The following is a 19433-nucleotide window of genomic DNA, read 5'->3' as shown; positions in this document are numbered from 1 at the left end:
TATATATATATATATATATATATATATGTCATCTCCCTTTTCATGTAAAAAGCCATGCCTACCTGCTGTGTAATTTTCTTTTATTATAGGAAAGAATTACTAAAGCTACTATCTATTGCCCTTGCTTTCAGATAGAGAAAGAAAACTCAAAATTTTAAACCGTAATAGTTTACTTTTTACTCAAAGTGATAGCCTAAAATTCACAACCATAGTAATGAATGAGATCAATTAAAGAGAGAATGTAGGTTGGGAAGAGCAGGTTCACATGGTAGGCCATGCCAGGCATGCCAGAGACCCCTTTGATGCAAACAAAATGGGACATAAAATACCTATTCCCTTGAATAGAAATGCTTTCGGCACAGTGGTAAGCTATAGTTACATGCTTTATGGAGAAAATGTAGGTAAGAAGTAAGTATAAGACACCTGGTATTTTACCAAGAGGGGAATAAAAGGCTGAAATTCTATGCTGGCAACAGAGATAATACATGACAGCCAGACATTCCCTATGTCCTTTCTACCCACCTCACTGCTCTACAGGCAAAGCCCACCAACTTGGTTATTACCCTCCCTGATGCTTCAGTACAGTAGCTATGCTCAGATAGTTCTCAGGACTGAGCTCTCACCTTCCAGGTCAGACCCTAGTTGAGATTTATTTACAGATCTACCACAGTAGCTAATTGTGAATTAGTAAGAATCAGAAAAATAATTGAATGGTTACTATTATTACGGTCATACAGGCTATATAATTTACAGGGCCTAGTGCAAAAGAGAGAATGAGGGGGCCATCTGAGTGGGTCAGCCGGTTAAGCGTCCGACTGCTGCTCAGGTCATGATCTCATGGTTCGTGGGTTTGAGCCCTGCATCGGGCTCTGTGCTGACAGCTAGCTCAGAGCTTGGGGCCTGTCTTCGGATTCTGTATCTCCCTCTCTCTCTGACCCTCCCCTGCTCACTCTGTCTCTCTCTCTCTCTCAAAAAAAAAAAAAATAAGTAAAAAAGAGAGAATAAGGGACCTCTATTCAAAAATTAATAAGAATTTCACAATAGCAATGCCAAAGCATTGAACCAGACCTGTTCTTTGTGCAAATGCACAGATCTCATGCGAAGGAAGCCAACTCTGGCTATAGCCTAGAATAAACCAGTGATAGCACATATGATATGGGCTCTCTGCATGGGCTTTCTATTATGGCCACATGGTATCGTTCATAATCTAATAGTTGATCTAGTTGATCACACACACAAAAATACCAGGCTTAGAAAAGGAACCTCAGGGCCATCACCTCTGACAGGGAATCCAGATACAGAAAATAAATCTAAATTGTCCCAGTAAAGGAAAAGAGACAGCCCTAGGTGGAGGAGGACAACCCCTATACCAACCTTAGAACATCAAATGACTGCAGGATTTGTCAAGAGAAAAAAAAGCTCACACCAGCAGCCATCCAACTAGCTGCCTCCCCTAGAGGCAGGCAGTGAGCAGTGTCAAAAGCTAAATGCCTGCAGCCCGGGGTCTATCCAAGTTGTACTGAGTGATGGTATACATTCACAATCACGGCTGCTTAACCAGGACTGACGGAAGTATCCTCTGATGCTCCTATTCATGCTACTTGTAGTAGCTGGTGTTTCAGGACAGAGTGTTCTAATAGAGCATGTATAAATATGGGACCCGAACACAGTTCCTGATGAACATGCACTATGACACCAGCATAGCAAAAATGGAAGAGCATAGCTCAAAGTAACAGTGAAGTGAGCCAAGTCTACTGTAGGACAAATAGAAAAGTATGTAGCTAGTCTCCAAAATCATTTTTAAAGATCCACAACTATTAATATTATTATTATTATTACACCATAACATGGCCTATGTAGTCACCTCCTACATTGAATCCTGGCCATCTCAATGACTTACTTTAACTAATAGAATACAGCAGAAATGACAAAAGTTTCCACTTGTTGTTCTTGGGAACCCTGAACTTCCAAATACAAAATTCAGCTATGGGGATGGAGAGACCACTGAAGAGGTTCTGAGAGTGTATGGAGAAAGAAAGAGGCCAAAAGCTCTACTTCCCAGTCAAGCCTTAAGCTAATTCCATTTGCAATTACCAGATTCTAAGCATGACCAAGAAGGGAAACTCCCATTTAAACCCCATCAACCAAAGGACATGGAGAAAATAAAATGGCTACTGTTTCAAGTCACTAAGTTTCCAAATAATTCAGTCCATAGCATTAAATTAGCAAACCTCTAGATAATTCGATTCTTAGTCACCAAACTTCAAGTAAGACCAGCAGAAAAGCAGAAAAGCTTAGCCCAGTCAACCCAGAGAATCATAAAAATAATAAAAGCCACTAAGCTTTGGAATAGTTTAGTCCACAGTAATAGATAATTGAAACAATAATAGTGTTAGAGTTCTATCAGGGAAACAGAATCACTATGAATATTCCAAAGCAGGGAATTTATTAAAGGATTTAAGCTGAGTAAGTAACAAAGTGTAGAAAGGAGTTGGAGGATTAGAAAAAGAGTTACTACTGGGGCGCCTGGGTGGCTCAGTCGGTTAAGCTCAGGTCATGATCTCACGGTCATGGGTTTGAGCCCCACATCGAGCTCTGTGCTTGCAGCTCAGAGCCTAGAACCTGTTTCAGATTCTGTGTCTCCCTCTCTCTCTGCCCCTCCCCTCCCCATGCTCTGTCTCTCTGTCTCAAAAATAATAACTAAACTATTAAAAAAAAGTAACTACCAAGCATCCCTGAAGAACTGGAGTTGGGTTTTGGTGTTAGATGTTGGAAGTTTAGCAAGATCAAGAAATGGAATAAGACCGTAAAGGGGGTTGATATAGAAGACTTCCAAAGTTCAAGTGACTGTCCCTTTTGATTGACTCTAACCCAAAAGCATTCAGTTTCTGGGAAATGTAGCCTCGTTTCTCCAAGTCGCCTGAGAAAGGCCACACCAGACATGGAAGAATGCAACAATGACAGCTGTGGAATAGCAAGGAATCTCCTTACATGGAGGTGTGTGGAACCTCCTTCAGACTAATAATAAATAAATAATGAAGTAATAAATAAAGCATTTGTAAATAATATATACATAACTACAAATTAATTACAAATATATGAGTAAATAAAATGGATTAAATTTTAAAATAAATGGTTTTAAAAGACAACAAGCAGGAGGCTATGAGCTTCTGTGACCTGGCTGATCACTCACGCCACAGTGGTGGCACTGAACACAGAACACGGAGGTTCAGTAGTCCTTAACCATAACAACATAACCAAGTTACAAATGACCTTAATAAGGGCAATTATGGTAAAGGAAAAATGGGTTGTAAATAAACACAGAACGTATGTAAACACAATCCTTTCAAGAATCTTGACCGCGATATAGAATCATATAGAAGGAGCAGAAATTGGAAGAAGTAATGTGTGGTTAAGAGAGGTTTGATCTGTAGAATAGGGAACTGCTATGTTTTATGATAAGTTCTATAAAAATATTTTATATTTTAAGCTGCATATATATATATATATATATACTGATTTAAAAATTAGTTAATTTTTAAGTCTTTAGAGACAGACTGTGGTATGGAATTGAACTATGGTTAAACCTTAGTTTTGTCTTTTTTAAAAATCAGATACTAGTACCCACCTCCAAGTGTTGTGTAAATCCCATTAGAAATTGAGAGGTCATCAGCCCCATTCCTACACATAATTAGTGCTCAATTTATGGCAGCTTTGTTTTGTTTGTTTGTTTTTTAACATGTGTTTATTTTTGGGAGACAGAGAGAGACAGAGCACACACATGGGAGGGGTAGAGAGAGAGGAAGACACAGAATCTGAAGCAGGCTCCAGGCTCTGAGCTGTCAACAGAGTCCAATGTGGGGCTTGAACTCACAAACCATGAGATCATGACCTGAGCCAAAGTAAGTAGCTTAACTGACTGAGCCACCCAGATGTATGGCAGTTTTATGTTAAGAACCTTTGTCCTGCTGTATCCCAAACTCAGAGGTCTGAGCACTGAGAGTCCCCTGTCCAACAGTCAGTCAGTTTATTAAGCTCCTACTATTTGCCATCATTCTACAGCTAGGTGCTATGGAAAATTGGTGTATGAAAAAGACATTCTCAGTCCTCATGGGGGTTACAGCCTAGCAGGAAAGCCAACATTAAGGAAATCACAAGATATAAATAATTACATGTTTTCAAAGTGGTCTGAGGCATCATGAAGTTACTGAGATTCATCAAGCCCATCACAAATAAAATTCTCACCATTTGTACATCTGATTCTCCATTCATAGTAAGATTTCCCAGAAGCACACTGTTTTTGCCCTCAGTATGGAACCTTTGCTATTGAAACAGGATAAAATTTCATACTCGCCCAGATTCCATTTTTCTGAAATCAATTATGAAGGCCCAAATCTGAGAGCAAAAAGTGTTCCCAGATTACAAGAATGGGGTGATATATGTATTCCAGATTTCAAGCTCAAGATATTGCCAGTCATAACTCAGCCAGTAAGGGAGAGGTACTGGGTCAGCCAAGCAATGCTATCACCAATCCCACTACCTTAACCATTCCCCAGTATAAGAAGAGAACTAGGAGAGAGAAAGGGGGTTGGTCTGTTGGTAGTAAATCTCAGGAAGCCACATAAATTAACAGATGGTAATTTATACCAACATTGTTGGGCCACTAGATGGGTAGAGTTCTAGATGCTGCTAAGACTGAAGAAACGGACGAGAGAGAAGGTGAAAAAGAGAGGTCTGCCAGTGGAATCACCTGTGCACTAAGGATTTCATGCATGTTTGATACTTTAAAGAGCATATCTTTTTACTAACTGAAGGGAATTGCAGAAGGTGATAGTTTAATTTACTTGAGATCTCCTATGCCAAGAAATTGTGTAGAGAGAAGAGCCTACAGGACCCACCTAAGAACCTGCTAGATAGAGACCAGCTCTGAGCACATTCCGCTCTGAATGACACCTGAAAACACACAGCAGCAGGACAGGCTCAAGACACTGGCATCTCCTATTCCTCCTACCCAAGACTGAAATAGAATACCCCTAGGAAAAGGGAGAGGTAGCCAATTGGGGCTGAGGCCATATACCCCCTCCTCCCACTATTTCAGGTCACTAAAGACAAGTCTGAGTTAGAGGAAGAGGAAGAGGAGAGCTTCAACTCAAACAAAAGATACAAGTTTTAAAATGAACAGGACTTGGGTCTTAACCATAAAACCGAAACTATTTGAATCGCCAAAACTGACAATACTCATGGAATTGGGCTATGATGTTGGTAAGTAAGAGATTTTGATTCCCAAAGAGCTAAGGGACTTCAACAGAATATAGCTCATTAGAGCTGCTAGAAAACATCATTTTTTCATGCTTATAACCCAATGAGTTAAAGCTGCTCAATAAATAGATTTTATAATAATTTATTGCCTTCAACAATATCACTGTACAAATTTATGGTAATAAACCAACTGATATACAGACCCATTCCCTAGACTCTAAATTCCTAGTGGCTTTCTACTTTTTTCCCTCTTGTAGAAAACACTTGTGTTTACTTGTCCATCATCCATTCTCCATTCTGCAGGCAAAGGTCCAGTGATTTTCCATGCTGGACTTCTTGGCAAGTCCTTGTCTTCATCTCCAGTCAGCACTTCCTCCTACCATCAGCCTTTACTTCTGGTGCCCAGCATGGCTTATGTTTTGTAGCGGTCCCATTCCCCCTAATTTCTGTCTTTTTCCCCCATACAATCCTAAACATTATCTCGGACCACCACATACAGAACTCTAAAGGGATTGATTCAAATCATACCTTACACGAATGGCAGTTTCACAAAGTACAGTCTCTATATCTCTCATGTAGTCATCCTACCTTTAAAATTGACAGATGAAAAAATAAGTATTCTTTGCAATTAACTTTATATTGCTCCATAAACCAGGAAGTTGTCTTAAAGCCTTAGCACCTAAAATAACATTTAAATACCTACTCAAATAATATTTGTTACAAGTTAATTACTCGATTTATGATCCCACTACCATACTTTAATAATTTATGTGATGATCAACACATTAGTTCCTGAAAGCATCAGTTTGCTTACTTGTGGAATATAAACAAAGTACCTCACATTGTGCGTCCTACGATTTGTTGTCACAAGGTTGCCAAGAAATAAGGGAGTGGCTTTTACATAAAATTGTTTTAGAGGTATGTGAGAAACTGAAAAGTAGGAATTTGGTGGTATAAACATAGAGCCATCACTTACTTCATAACTTGAAGGTCTCGCTGAGCTGGAAACTAACAACTGTGAAAATGTTCTGCTTTTCCCCAAATAGACATGATGTCTCAAATGTATTTAGAACCTTGATCAGCTAGTTTACTTTACAGAGAAAATCATTGCTTTACAGATTTCACAGAGTCTAATATCAGGGGATAGTACTATTAAGAAACATCCTATTGAATTTCCTGTTCCACCTCCATCCTCTATTCCATCAACGTGAGCGCACGCACACACACACACACACACACACAATTTTGAGCCCAACCTGGGGGATAGAAGTTCAGAGAACAATTTGGATATAAATTTATTGATTTTTGTCAGGAAACACAATAATTCTATAAAACCAAATTCATTTTATTGACTCACACCTCCTTCTAAATTTCTTATCTCAATGAGAGATAAATATCTTACCACCCAGTCATTCAAATTAGAGACCAGGTTGCCGACCCTGACCCTCCAATCTCCACAAACATTTTATCCAATTAGTTAACAAGTCCTACCAGTGACATGTCTTAACCTTTATCTCTCTCTGCTTCACCTTCAGTGAGGCTGCCTTAGTTCAGTGCCCATCACCATCTCCTGGATAAAGAGATGGTCGCTACCTGATCTGTCTTCAGTCTACCCTCACCAACACATGTACCACACTGCCCCCCAAAGTAAGTAGAAAAAGACTATACTAGCTCCAAACTGATTTCACAAGAAAGTCTAAATGCCATGAAAGCAGAGGCTATGCCTGGTTATATATCACTTTTACCACGTGCCTAGCACAAAAGCACCAAAATATTCGTCAAATGAATGAGTATGAGGCCCCAGACACTTGGCCCTTGACTCTACGTGCTTATCTCTTATTGCACCATACCCATTGATCTCGCAGCTTCAATCAGTCAAGGACTTTCAGTTTTCCCAAAAGTCCACACTGTTTTACATTTCTGGTCTTTGCACAACACTCCCCTCATCCTTCTCCACTTCTAACCTCACCATGTTCACTTTCCCTTTTGTGCCTTCTGACCATATGCCCTCTTTTAAAATTCCACTCCTACTGACTCTCCTGGCTGCCTTCTTAACTCTCGGGAAGAATCAGCCATTCCTTCTTTTGTGTCCTAATGTCTACTCTTCATATAGTATTCTAAATCCCAAATGCATTTACCTGTTTACATATCTGACAGAAATCTTCCTTTAGCCCCCTGAGAGCTCTCTGGAGAACAGGACTATGTACAGAGAAAGAATCAAAGAGAGAGGTAAGAATAAAGTGCTGAATCCATCATCCCCTACCTAAAGCATCTAGTCTTGTTGAGAGTAAGGGGAAAATACTGTCGAAACTCAGTTTTCAAAATCAAGGTTGAGGGAGCATACTTTTCTAATTCACACAAGTTGTTTTCTAATTCACACAAGATACGCATTATAGCAGTGTGGCCCTATCTCCAACCATTCCTCAGCCTGTGGTCAGAGTCTTTGTAGAGTACAGATCTGATCCTGTCGTTCTCCTTTGCACTTGGTGTGAAGTTCAAGCCCCATGGTATGACTGAATGCATTTCATGGTCCACTTCCAGCTTACCACTCCCATCTCCAGTCTCATATCTTCTCACATTGTATATATTCCGTTCTATCCACCCTATCTCAATATATTGCAGGATCTCTCATTCTCAGGCTATAAAATGCTTTTCATTCTCCTGGAAAGTCTCCTCTCAATTTCCACATCCTGAAGTCACATGGATAACTCAGGCTCATACTTTTAGTCTTGACTTGGTGTCATTCCCCTGGAGGCAGTCCCTAACTTCTCCAATCCCCCTTCTGATTGGGTTCTGTTCCCTCACATCACCTCATTCTCATCCTTGGGGTAACACTTAACTGCCTGTGGGGTCTTTTAATGTTTACTTTTTTGACAGAGAAAGAGAGAGCAGAGAGAGAGAGAGAGAGAGAGAGAGAGAGAGAGAGAGAGAGAGCGCACCAGACCAGGGAAGAGACAGAGAGAGGGAGAGAGAAAATCCCAAGCAGACTCTAAGCTCAGGGAGGAGCCCAACACGGGGCTGATGTCACAACTGTGAGATCATGACCCGAGCCGAAATCAAGAGTTGGAGGCTTAACCAACTGAGCCACCCTGGTGCCCCAATCTCTGTGTTTTAATTGACAATTTACTTGGCCCTATTTCCCTCCAGAAGGTGAGATTCTTGGGGGCAGGAGACAATCTTATCATCATTATATCCCCAGTAACTATTACCATGCTCAATAAATGAAGGCATAGAATTTGTCTTCTCCAGGGGACTAGTAGCAATAAATCAATCCCAGAGCTAACAGAAGGGACCACAAAAGGAAACCACTGACAACCTTACAGAATAGGCTTAAACCACAGAAAGACAATACTATAGGCAGGAATGTTGAGTCACCCAGTTAATGAGGAAAAAGTATCTTGAACTATATCTTCATTGCTACTGCAATAACACATTTTGGTTTAACATTTCCTCTTAAGTAATCTCCCAACTAGCTTTCAGTCTCTATTTATTCAGGTTGATTCAAATTTTATATGAATTAACTTCTGCCTAATTCTCTAATCCTAATCCCTTCTGTAACCTGTTTAATTTTTTTCAGGACTTCAATCCTTCAAATTCATTTTAAAGGTATCAAGGCCAGACTCGTTCAAAAGCAGCTAAACACTTATTTCACACTTGAGAAATGCAGTCCTGACCCTGCTGTGTCAGCCTGTTGCTCTTCCTGTTACTTCTATATACACAGTAACACAAATCCACCCAGCTGCCTGAATTCAAACCCAGAAGTCATTTTTTTTCCTTTGAAATCCCAACTGTTCATTGCTGACTTCTTCTTTTCACATCTCTGTTAAAATATCTCTTATAATTAGGCTTTCTCTCTCAACTTGGTCTTTTCAAAAAAGAATTTTAATGCTTTAATTTATTTCTGAGAGAGAGAGAGAGAGAGAGACATCGTGAGCAGGGGAGAGTCAGAGAGAGAGGGAGACACAGAATCTGAAGCAGGCTCTAGGCTCTGAGCTGTCAGCACAAAGCCCTACGCGGGGCTCAAACCCATAAACCGTGAGATCATGACCTGAGCTGAAGTCAGACGCTTAACTGACTGAGCCACCCAGGCACCCCTCTCTCAACTTGGTCTTAAGCAATATAGTCACCATCCCCTTTCATTATAAAATTCTCTGTATAGCATTTAACACTAGCTGATATATTTTAATGTTCAATGGAATGTTAGAATGTTTACTGTTAATCTTCCCCACTAGGATGAAAGTTCCATAAGAGCAGTGACCTGTTGGTTTCGTTCACATCATGGACTACAACTGGACCTGGTGCATAATAAATTCTCAGAATTTAATTTCATTGAATGAATGAAGAGATAAGGGAAGAATGAACTGGTTATTTTATGTATCTTCTCTTATATGAGAACACAAAATCAGGCCAAGGAGGGTACTGTAAATATTTATGTTATATAATATCTTGTCTATATCTTTTCCCACTCTTCTCTTAGGAGCTTAGTACAAGCAAACCTTAGCTTTTGTTATTTAAAGGATGAATTTTCATAAACATATCCATGTAATCAAAATCAATATCAAGACCATTACCAACATCCCAGATGCCCCCTTTCTGTTCCCTACAAGTATTATTTCCCCAAAAGGTAAACATTATCTTGACTTTTAACCACATAAATTGTTTTTATGTTTATATAGCTTTTTAATTAAAGTGTAGTTGACATATGCACTTTTAAGTAGAATAATATCATATATTATATTTTTATGACTGACTTTTTTTATCGAAATATTTGTGTGAGATTCACCATATTGCTGTGTATATTTACATTTTGCTGAACTCATTGCAATATAATGCTACCTTTTAGAATTCAACACTGTATCGTTAACATATTGAATCACAAATTAATTTTAAATGATCATATATACATATAATAAAATTTATGCAAGGAAATTTAGAGTCTTTTCTATTTTTCACTCTTTTATTTTTTTTTTTTAAGTTTATTTTTAAGAGAGAGAGACAGAGTGTGAGCAGGGGCAGAGAGAGAGAGAGACAGAATCTGAAGTAGGTTCCAGGCGCTGAGTTGTCAGTAAGGAGCCTGATGTGGAGCTCAAACTCATGAAACATGAGATCATAACCTGAGCCAAAGTCAGATGCTTACCGACTAAGCCATCCAGGCACCCCTATTTTTCACTCTTTTAGAACATTCTTAGAACAAAATCTTAATTTATATCTTTCATTCGTCAGGAAGAATTTCTATCAGAGCATTTTCAGAGACAAGAACTTTTTTCTGGTTTTTTTTTTTAATCGACATTGGCAATTTATTCACAACAAAGTATTAGAAACTCTTTTTTTTTTTTTTATCATGGCAGTCATTTGACTTTGCAACACTCACCAAAAATAGATTGTCCTTTTAAAATTTATGTCAATGTGATAAAAATATATGTCATTAACTAACTTTTACAAATGTAGTATCTTTTCCTTGTTTATTAGGTGAGCAAAAGTTAATCCTTGGTCTCTTTGAGTTTCCTATGACTGATTCTATTTTGACAATTTGTATTTATTTAGTAAAACTTTCCATTTTATTGAGAGATTTTAATGGATTGGTGGAATCTTGTGGTTTTAATTTGCACTCTCTTAATGACTAATTCATTAACATTTTAAAATGGAACAGCAACATTTTCAAATTCTGCTCTGAATCTGACATTAATTCCTGAGATTAGTTTAGATCTATGTAAATAGAAATGCTTTGTTTGCACATATAAGAAATACATTCTATAATTAAATTTAACCTTTCAAATTTTCATGTGGAAAATAGAAAAACAAATATGCATTAGAGAACATTCTGGTTTCAAAACGTGTCATTTTCATTGCCCTAAATCAAGCTCATCCAAAGGACCATACAAACATTTTGTGGCCATAGATTCCAGAACTGAGTTCCACTGAAAAATAAGATCTAATAGAGGACTATGGTAGGAAAAGAAATGAGGTGTCAGTAAATGTAGGTAAAGAAAGCTAACTGGTAGGATAAATAAAAAATGAGGAAGGCTTTAGAGCATAGGCCTGGGAAATGGAAGGATGTGTAATTTCAGGGAGTTAAATTATTAGAATATTTTTCCAGGGCCAAGAAAAGAGAAAATATGTTACAAATAGTATTATTGCTTTTAAAATTAGTCGTTAAAATTAGTCACTTTATTTATAGAATAACAAACATAGAGGCAGGATTCTATTCAGCAAATTAAAGGATAAAGTTTTTAATGTCTATTATCATTACATTTTACATTTAAAAAAGGAGAGAAAGTGAGTTTCAATGAGAACATATTTACTAAAAATGAGGCCTTGTAAGTTCTGAAATGTATTACTTAAATATCTTATGAAGAATTTTCTTGGGCTGTGATTGAAAAATTATGTCAGAGGTGACTTAAATGTTATACAAGTTTAAGTAGAAGCTGAAGTCACTTCCAAAGCAATCTACATATTCAATGCAATCCCTATCCAAATAACACCAGCATTACTCACAGAGCTAGAACAAACAATTCTAAAATTTGTATGCAACAAGAAAAGATCCCAAATAGCCTAAGTAATCCTGAAAAAGAAAACCAAAGCTGGAGGCATCACAATTCCAGACTTCAACCTGTATTACAAAGTTGTAATCATCAAGACAGTACTGGCACAAAAACAAACACATAGACAATGGAACAGAATAAAGAACCCAGAAATGGATCCACAAATGTATGGCCAACTAATCTTTGACAAAGCAGGAAAGAATATCCAATCGAATAGAGTCTCTTCAGCAAATGGTTTTGGAAAAACTGGACAGCAACATGCAGAAGAATGAAACTGGACCACTTTCTTACATGATACAGGAAAATAAACTCAAAATGCATGAAAGACCTAAATGTAAGACAGGAAGACATCAAAGTCCTAGAGGAAAGAACAGACAATAACCTCTTTTATCTTGGCCACAGCAACTTCTTATTTGACATGTCTTAGGAGGCGAGGGAAACAAAAGCAAAAATGAACTACTAGGACATCGTCAAGATTAAAAACTTCTGTAGAGCAAAGGAAACAATCAACAAAACTAAAAGGCAACTGACAGAATAGAATATATTTGCAAATGACATATAGCATAAAGGGTTAGTATCCAAAATCTATAAAGAACTTATCAAACTCAACACCCAAAAAACAAATAATCCAGTGAAGAAATGGGCAAAGGACATGAACAGACATTTTTCTGAAGACATCCAAATGGCTAATAGACATGAAAAAATGCTCAACATTACTCATCATCAGGGAAATACAAATCAAAACCACAATGAGATACCACCTCACACCTGTCAGAATCACTAAAATTAACAACTCAGGCAAAAACAAATGTTGGCACGGATGTGGAGAAAGAGTATCTCCTTTGCCCTGCTGGTGGGAATGCAAACTGGTGCAGCCACTCTGGAAAACAGTATGAAGGTTCCTCAAAAAATTAAAAATAGAACTACCCTACGACCCAGCAACTGCACTAGTAGGTATTTATCAAAGGATATAGGAGTGCTGTTTCAAAGGGGCATATGCATCCCAATGTTTATTAGCAGCACTATCAACAATAGCCAAATTATGGAAATAGCCCAAATGTCCATCAACCGATGAATAAAGAAGTCACACACACACACACACACACACACAGAAAAATTACTTGGCAATCAAAAAGGAGGAAATCTTGCCATTTGCAATAACATGGATGGAACTAGAGTGTATTATGCTAAGTGAAATTAGTCAGTCAGAGAAAGACAAATATCATATTACTTCATTCATATGTGGAATTTAAGATACAAAACAGATGAACATAAAGGAAGGGAAGCAAAAATAATATAAAAACAGGGAGGGGGACAAACCTTAAAAGACCCTTAAATACAGAGAACAAACTGAGGGTTGCTGAAGGAGTATGGGGTGAGGAGATGGCCTAATTGGACAAAGGGCACTAAGGACGACACTTGTTGAGTGAATACTGGGTGTTATATGTAGGTAATTAATCACTGGATTCTACTTCTGAAATCATTATTGCACTATATGTTAACTAACTTGGGTGTAAGTTTTAAAAAACTAATAATTAAAAAAATGGAAAAAAAGAAACTGAAGTCACTTTTAGCTTTACTCCAATAACCACACTTCTTTTGCTGTAGGTCAATCAATCTTTAAACACACACACTGGTAATATTCCACCATATTCTGAACTCCATGCTCCCAGAACCCCAAAATGATATCAGTAGTTTGTTTCTTCAGAGGATACACTTGGAAACAACATTCCCCTTTGCTTAACACACAAAAAACTTAGATTTTGCTTTCACTTACTTATGGGGGTCTCTTCCTTTAATAACCTCCAAACATGATTTTTCCCCAATTTTTCTCATCCGATTATGGCATCATCATCTTTGACTGTTCTCTTTAGTTTGCTTAGCACACATCAGTAACTTATATATCAGTAACTAGTAACTTATATATCAGTAACTTCTAGCAGATGTACCTTTCTAATTTGTTCTTCATCTATCCAGTAGAGCATAATGACTCACTATGTGGATTGAAGCCAGACTACCAGGTTTTCTAGTTACTACACAAGTCACTTAAGCTTTTTAGCTTTAGGGTAATAACAGTATCCACTTCATAAGCTTGGTGAGGGCTAAATAAATCAATACACATAAAATATATAGAACAATGCATGGCACATAATAAATGACATATACAAATTATTGTTGTGATTGCCATCCTAATCGAAGCTATAATTATCAATGCAATAACCTCTTAATTAGTGTACCTGCTTCCACCCTTGTCTAGCCAAGATCTAATTTTCATGTGGTAGCCAAAATGATCCTTTAGAAAATGAACTGTATTGAAGTATAATTTATATATATAAATTATTCCATTTTAAGCATGTACTTCTATAAATTTTGAAACACATACCCACATAACTATAACCATAGCCAAGATATAGAAATGATGTAGAAAATTTTCATTATGCCATATAGAGTTGGCCCTTGAACAACACAGGTTTGATTTGTGTCAGTCCACTTTTTCAATAAGTACATTATAAAATTTATTGGAGATTTGTGATAATTAAAAAAAAACAAATGAACTGCATAACATCAAAATGGGGGAAAAATGAATAAAAGCTAGCCATGTCATGACTGCATAAATATGCATGATATATGTATATAATAGTCCATTTTATCATTAACTACCATAAATCATACACAAATCTATTATAAAAAGTTAAAATTTATCAAATCTTATGCACATAAACACTTAGCAGACCTCATATGGTACTCCTCATAGTTGAGAAAAATCTAATGATGAGAGAAATCTATGATATGAAATCATAACTGCATAAAATTAACTGTAGCACATACCATACTGCTGTAATAAGTTTGTATCCCCTTGTGAGCTCAATGTGTAAAATGTCGTGTGACGTTAATCATCCCTGCATGAGCCATTCATCTCTGCAGTAAATTGCACATCATAGAAAAAAATGATCTCTCACAGTTCTCATGTATTTTTCATCCTTTTTGGTGCAATAACATAAACCTTGAATAACACATGGCACCCATATGATATGCTATATAGTGTTGCTGGAAGTGTTCCCAAGAAGCAGAGAAAAGTCATGACATTACAAGAAAAAGCTGAATTGTTTGATATGTACCAGAGAGTGAACATATCAGTTGATCCACAACAAATGAGGCAAGAATACAGAATGGAGAAACAAGAGTCTGTTCAATAAATGGTATTGGGAAAACGGGACAGTTATGTGCAAAAGAATGAAACTGAACCACTTTCTTTTAATATTAATTTATTTCTGAGAGAGTAGGGGATGGGCAGAGAGAGACAGAGACAGAATCTGAAGCAGGCTCCAGAAAAGACCTAAATGTAAAACGTGAAACCATAAACCTCATAAACAAAACATAGGCAGTAATCTCTTGGACATCCCTTAGCAACATATTCATGAATACATCTCCTCACCCAAGGAAATCAAAAGCAAAAAGGGGCTTTTTTTTTTTTTTATACAGGGGCTATACCAAAATAAAAAGGTTTTGCATAGCAAAGGAAACCATCAACAAAACAAAAGTCAACCTGGTGAGTAGAAGATATTTGCAAATGATATATCTAAAACAGGCTTAATATCCAAAATATATAAAGAACATAAGTTCAAACCCAAAAAACAATCCAATAAAAAATGGGCAAAGGACCTGTTGTCCAAAGATGACATATTTATGACCAACAGATTCATGAAAAGTTGCTCAACATCAGTAATCATCTGGGAAATGCAAATCAAAACCACAGTATCACTTCACACTGGTTGAATGACTAATATGAAAAAAAAAAAAAAAGAAAAAGAAAAAACAAGTGTTGGCGAGGATGTGGAGAAAAAGAATTCTCACTTACTGTTGGTGGGAATGTAAATTAATGCAGCCACTCTGGAAAAAAATATGGAGTTCCTCAAAAAATTAAAAATAGAAATACCATAAATCCAGTAATTTTACTACTAGATTTTTACTCAGAGAAAATAAGAATACTAATTCAAAAAATATATATGCACCCCTGTGTTTACTGCAGCATTATTTACCATAACCAAGATATGGAAGCAACCCATTAATAGATGAAAGGATAAAGAAGCAGTACTATATATACAATATATTTAAATACACATATGCACATATACATGCAATGGAATATTACACAGCCATAAAGAATGAGATCTTGCCATTTGTGATAGCATGGATGGATCTAAAGAGTATTATGCTAAGTGAAATAAGTTAGATAAAGGCAAATACCACAAAGTTTCACTTATATGTGGGATCTAAAAAACAAAACAAATAAACAAACAAAAAGACTCTTAAATACAGAGAAAAAACTGGTAGCTGCTGTAAGGGAGATTGGTGAGGGGATAGGTAAAATAGATAAAGTGAATTAGGAGGTACAAATTTCCAGTTATAAGATACATAAGTCATGGAGATGAAAAGTAGAGCATAGAGAAAATAATAATACAGTAATAATGTATGGTGACAGATGGTAATTGTCTTACCATGGTCAATACTGAATAACGTATAGAATTGTTGAATCAAACTAATATAACATTACATATTAATTATACTTAAATAAAAAATAAAATTTCCCAATGAAGAGAAAAAAGATATAATACTGTTTCTAATACTTTATTATGAGTATGGCTGTAATAATACTGGATGCCATAAACATTTGATAACCATTAGTGTATAGGCTAGGCTACTGTGAAGCAATCAGATTACATTAGACTACCATAAAACAATCATATCACTACTTTGTTATCAATGCATGAATCATTTTACCCATAAATAAATATGAGTTTTTCACATTTTCATTTTTGATGTCTAGAGTTAGTAATATATATAACATCTATACTGTTTTGTATAAGAAAACACTGACATAGGTACTGGCAGATAGATGATTAATCTTATAAACAGACAACATAAACTTACACTGTTGATAAATACAGTATAGTACTGTAAATGTATTTTTTCTTACATATGACTTTCTTAATAACATTTTCTTTTTTCTAGCTTATTTTATTGAAAGAATACAATATATAATGCTTATAACATAAAAACATGTGTTAATCAACTGTTTACATTATTAGTATAGCTTCCAGTAAACAGTAGGTTATTAGCAGTTAAGTTTTAGGGGAGTCAAAAATTATATGTGGATTTTTGGTTGCATAGGAAGTCAGTATCCTTAACCCCTACATTGTTCAAGGGGCAGCTGTAGTCTTCATATTTCTTTTTAATCAGTCTTATTCTCCAATCTTCATCCCCAGGCAAATAATTTCTACCACTATAGGTAAATTAATACTTACTAGAATTTCACATAAATGGAATAGCACATTATGTGTTCTTCAGTGACTGACTCATTTTATTTGGCATAATGTTCTGAGATTCATTCATAATGTTGCATGTATCAGTTGTTCATTACTCTTTACTGTTGAATAGTATTCTACTGTATAAACACACTTCAATTTACTTATCCATTTACCAGTTGATGAACATTTGTTTTTCCCTTTCTTTATTGGTTATTTTTGTTATTCTTTATTTATCTGGAGTTTTGGGGGGGGTTATTTATAAATAAATCTCTAATGGACATTTGTGTAGAACTCTTCAAGTGAACATATGTCTTCATTTTACTCAGGTCATTCTAGGAGTGGAATTATAAGAATCTACCAAATTGTTTTCCAACATAGTTTTACTGCTTTACATTTCTATCAGAAATGTCTAAGAGTTCCAGTTGCTTCATATCCTTGTATACTTTTGGTATTGCTGTTTGCAAAATTGTAGCCATTGTAATGGTGATATAGTAGTATCACCTTGTAGTTTTAATTTTCATTCTCTGATGACAAGTTCTTTTGAGCATATTTTCATTATTTTATTAGCTATTTGTATATCTTCTTTTATAAAGTGTCTTTTCAAATATTTCCCCATTTTTAATTGCTTGTTTGTCATCTTATCACTGAGTTGAAGAGTTACTTATGTGTTCTGGGAATAAGTCTTTAGTCACATATATGTAACAATATATGTATGTGTCTATATATATTTATTATCACATATATTAACATATATATATAATATTTCATACATAATATGTATAATTTTCATTTTTAAAAAAAGTATTTTAAGTGTCTTTATTTATTTTGAGAAAGAAAAAGAGAAGGGGATAGCAGAGGAAGAGGGACAGAGGGAAGGGGGGATAAGTCCAAGCAGGCTCTGCGCTGACAGTACAAAGCCTGATACTGGGCTCTAACTTGTGAACTGAGAGATCAAGACCTGAGCCAAAATCAAGAGTTGGATGCTTAACCAAGCAAGCCACCCATGAGCCCCTATAATTTTCGTTTTTTAATGATGAGTAGATTTAAATTTGGTACAGTCCAATCAACCTAATTTTTATCATTTGTACTCTTTTTGTTTGTCTAAAACAATTATCTACCTCAAGGTCATGAACACTTTCTCCAGTTTTCTCCCAGAAGTTTTATAATTTTCGATTCTATATTTAGTTATGTGATCATTTGGGGATAATATGTTTTTGTATGACATGAGGTAAGGCACAAGGTTCATTTTGCTTCCATACAGATACCCAGTTATTCCAGCATCATTTGTTGAAAGGGCTATTTTTTCTTTTTTTTTTTTTCTTACATATATATCTTTTTTTTTAAGTTTAGTCTCAAAATTTTTACTTTTCTTCTTTATTAAGTTTTTAATTAAATTCCAGTTAGTTAACATACAGTGTAATATTAGTTTCAGATATAGAAGAAAAGACTTTTTTTGATTGATTTATCTTGGCATTTTTGTCAAAAGTTGGCCTATGTGTGGGTTTACTTGTGAACTCTTAATTTGTTTCATAGATCTGTATATTTTTCCTTATACCATATACCAAGGTGTATGCATCATCCCTATCTTGTTTTCATTACTTTGACATTATAATAAATCTTGAAATCTGGTAGTCTAAGTGTTTAACTTTGATTTCCTTCAAAATTGTTTCAGCTATTATAGGTAATTTCTTTTCATATAAATTTTAGAATCAACTTGTTATACCTACAAAAGACTGCTACAAATTTTAAAATTGCATTGAATCTATAAATCAGTTTGGGAGAATTGACTGAATCTTCTAATCCACGAACATGGTATAATCTCTTCACTTATTTTATACTCATTTCTCTAAACAATGTTTTATTTTTGTGTGTGTACAGATCTGGAATATACCTACCTTTTGTCTAAGGATTTCATGTTTTCTGAAGATATTATAAGTGATATGACTATACCAGAATTTGTTTATCCATTCTACTGTGGATTATATTAAAATTGTTTAAACTTTTTGGTTTTCATTAAGAACACAACCATGTAGGGGCGCCTGGGTGGCTTAGTCGGTTAAGCGTCTGACTTTCGCTTAGGTCATGATCTCTCGGTTTGTGGGTTCAAGCCCCGCGTCGGGCTCTGTGCTGACTGCCAGCTCAGAGCCTGGAGCCTGTTTCAGAGTCTGTATCTCCCTCTCTCTCTGACCCTCCCCTGCTCACGCTGTCTCTCTCTCTCTCTCTCCTAGAAATAAAAAAATAAAAAAAAAAAAAAGAACACAACCATGTACATTTTTTTACAACTCTTTTAGTGCATATGTACACACATTATTTTGGGTTATAT

This window comes from Crocuta crocuta, unplaced genomic scaffold (assembly GCF_008692635.1).
Source record: "Crocuta crocuta isolate KB4526 unplaced genomic scaffold, BGI_CrCroc_1.0 scaffold48, whole genome shotgun sequence".
Classification (NCBI taxonomy): Eukaryota; Metazoa; Chordata; class Mammalia; order Carnivora; family Hyaenidae; genus Crocuta; species Crocuta crocuta.
This window is presented reverse-complemented; position numbering follows the sequence as displayed.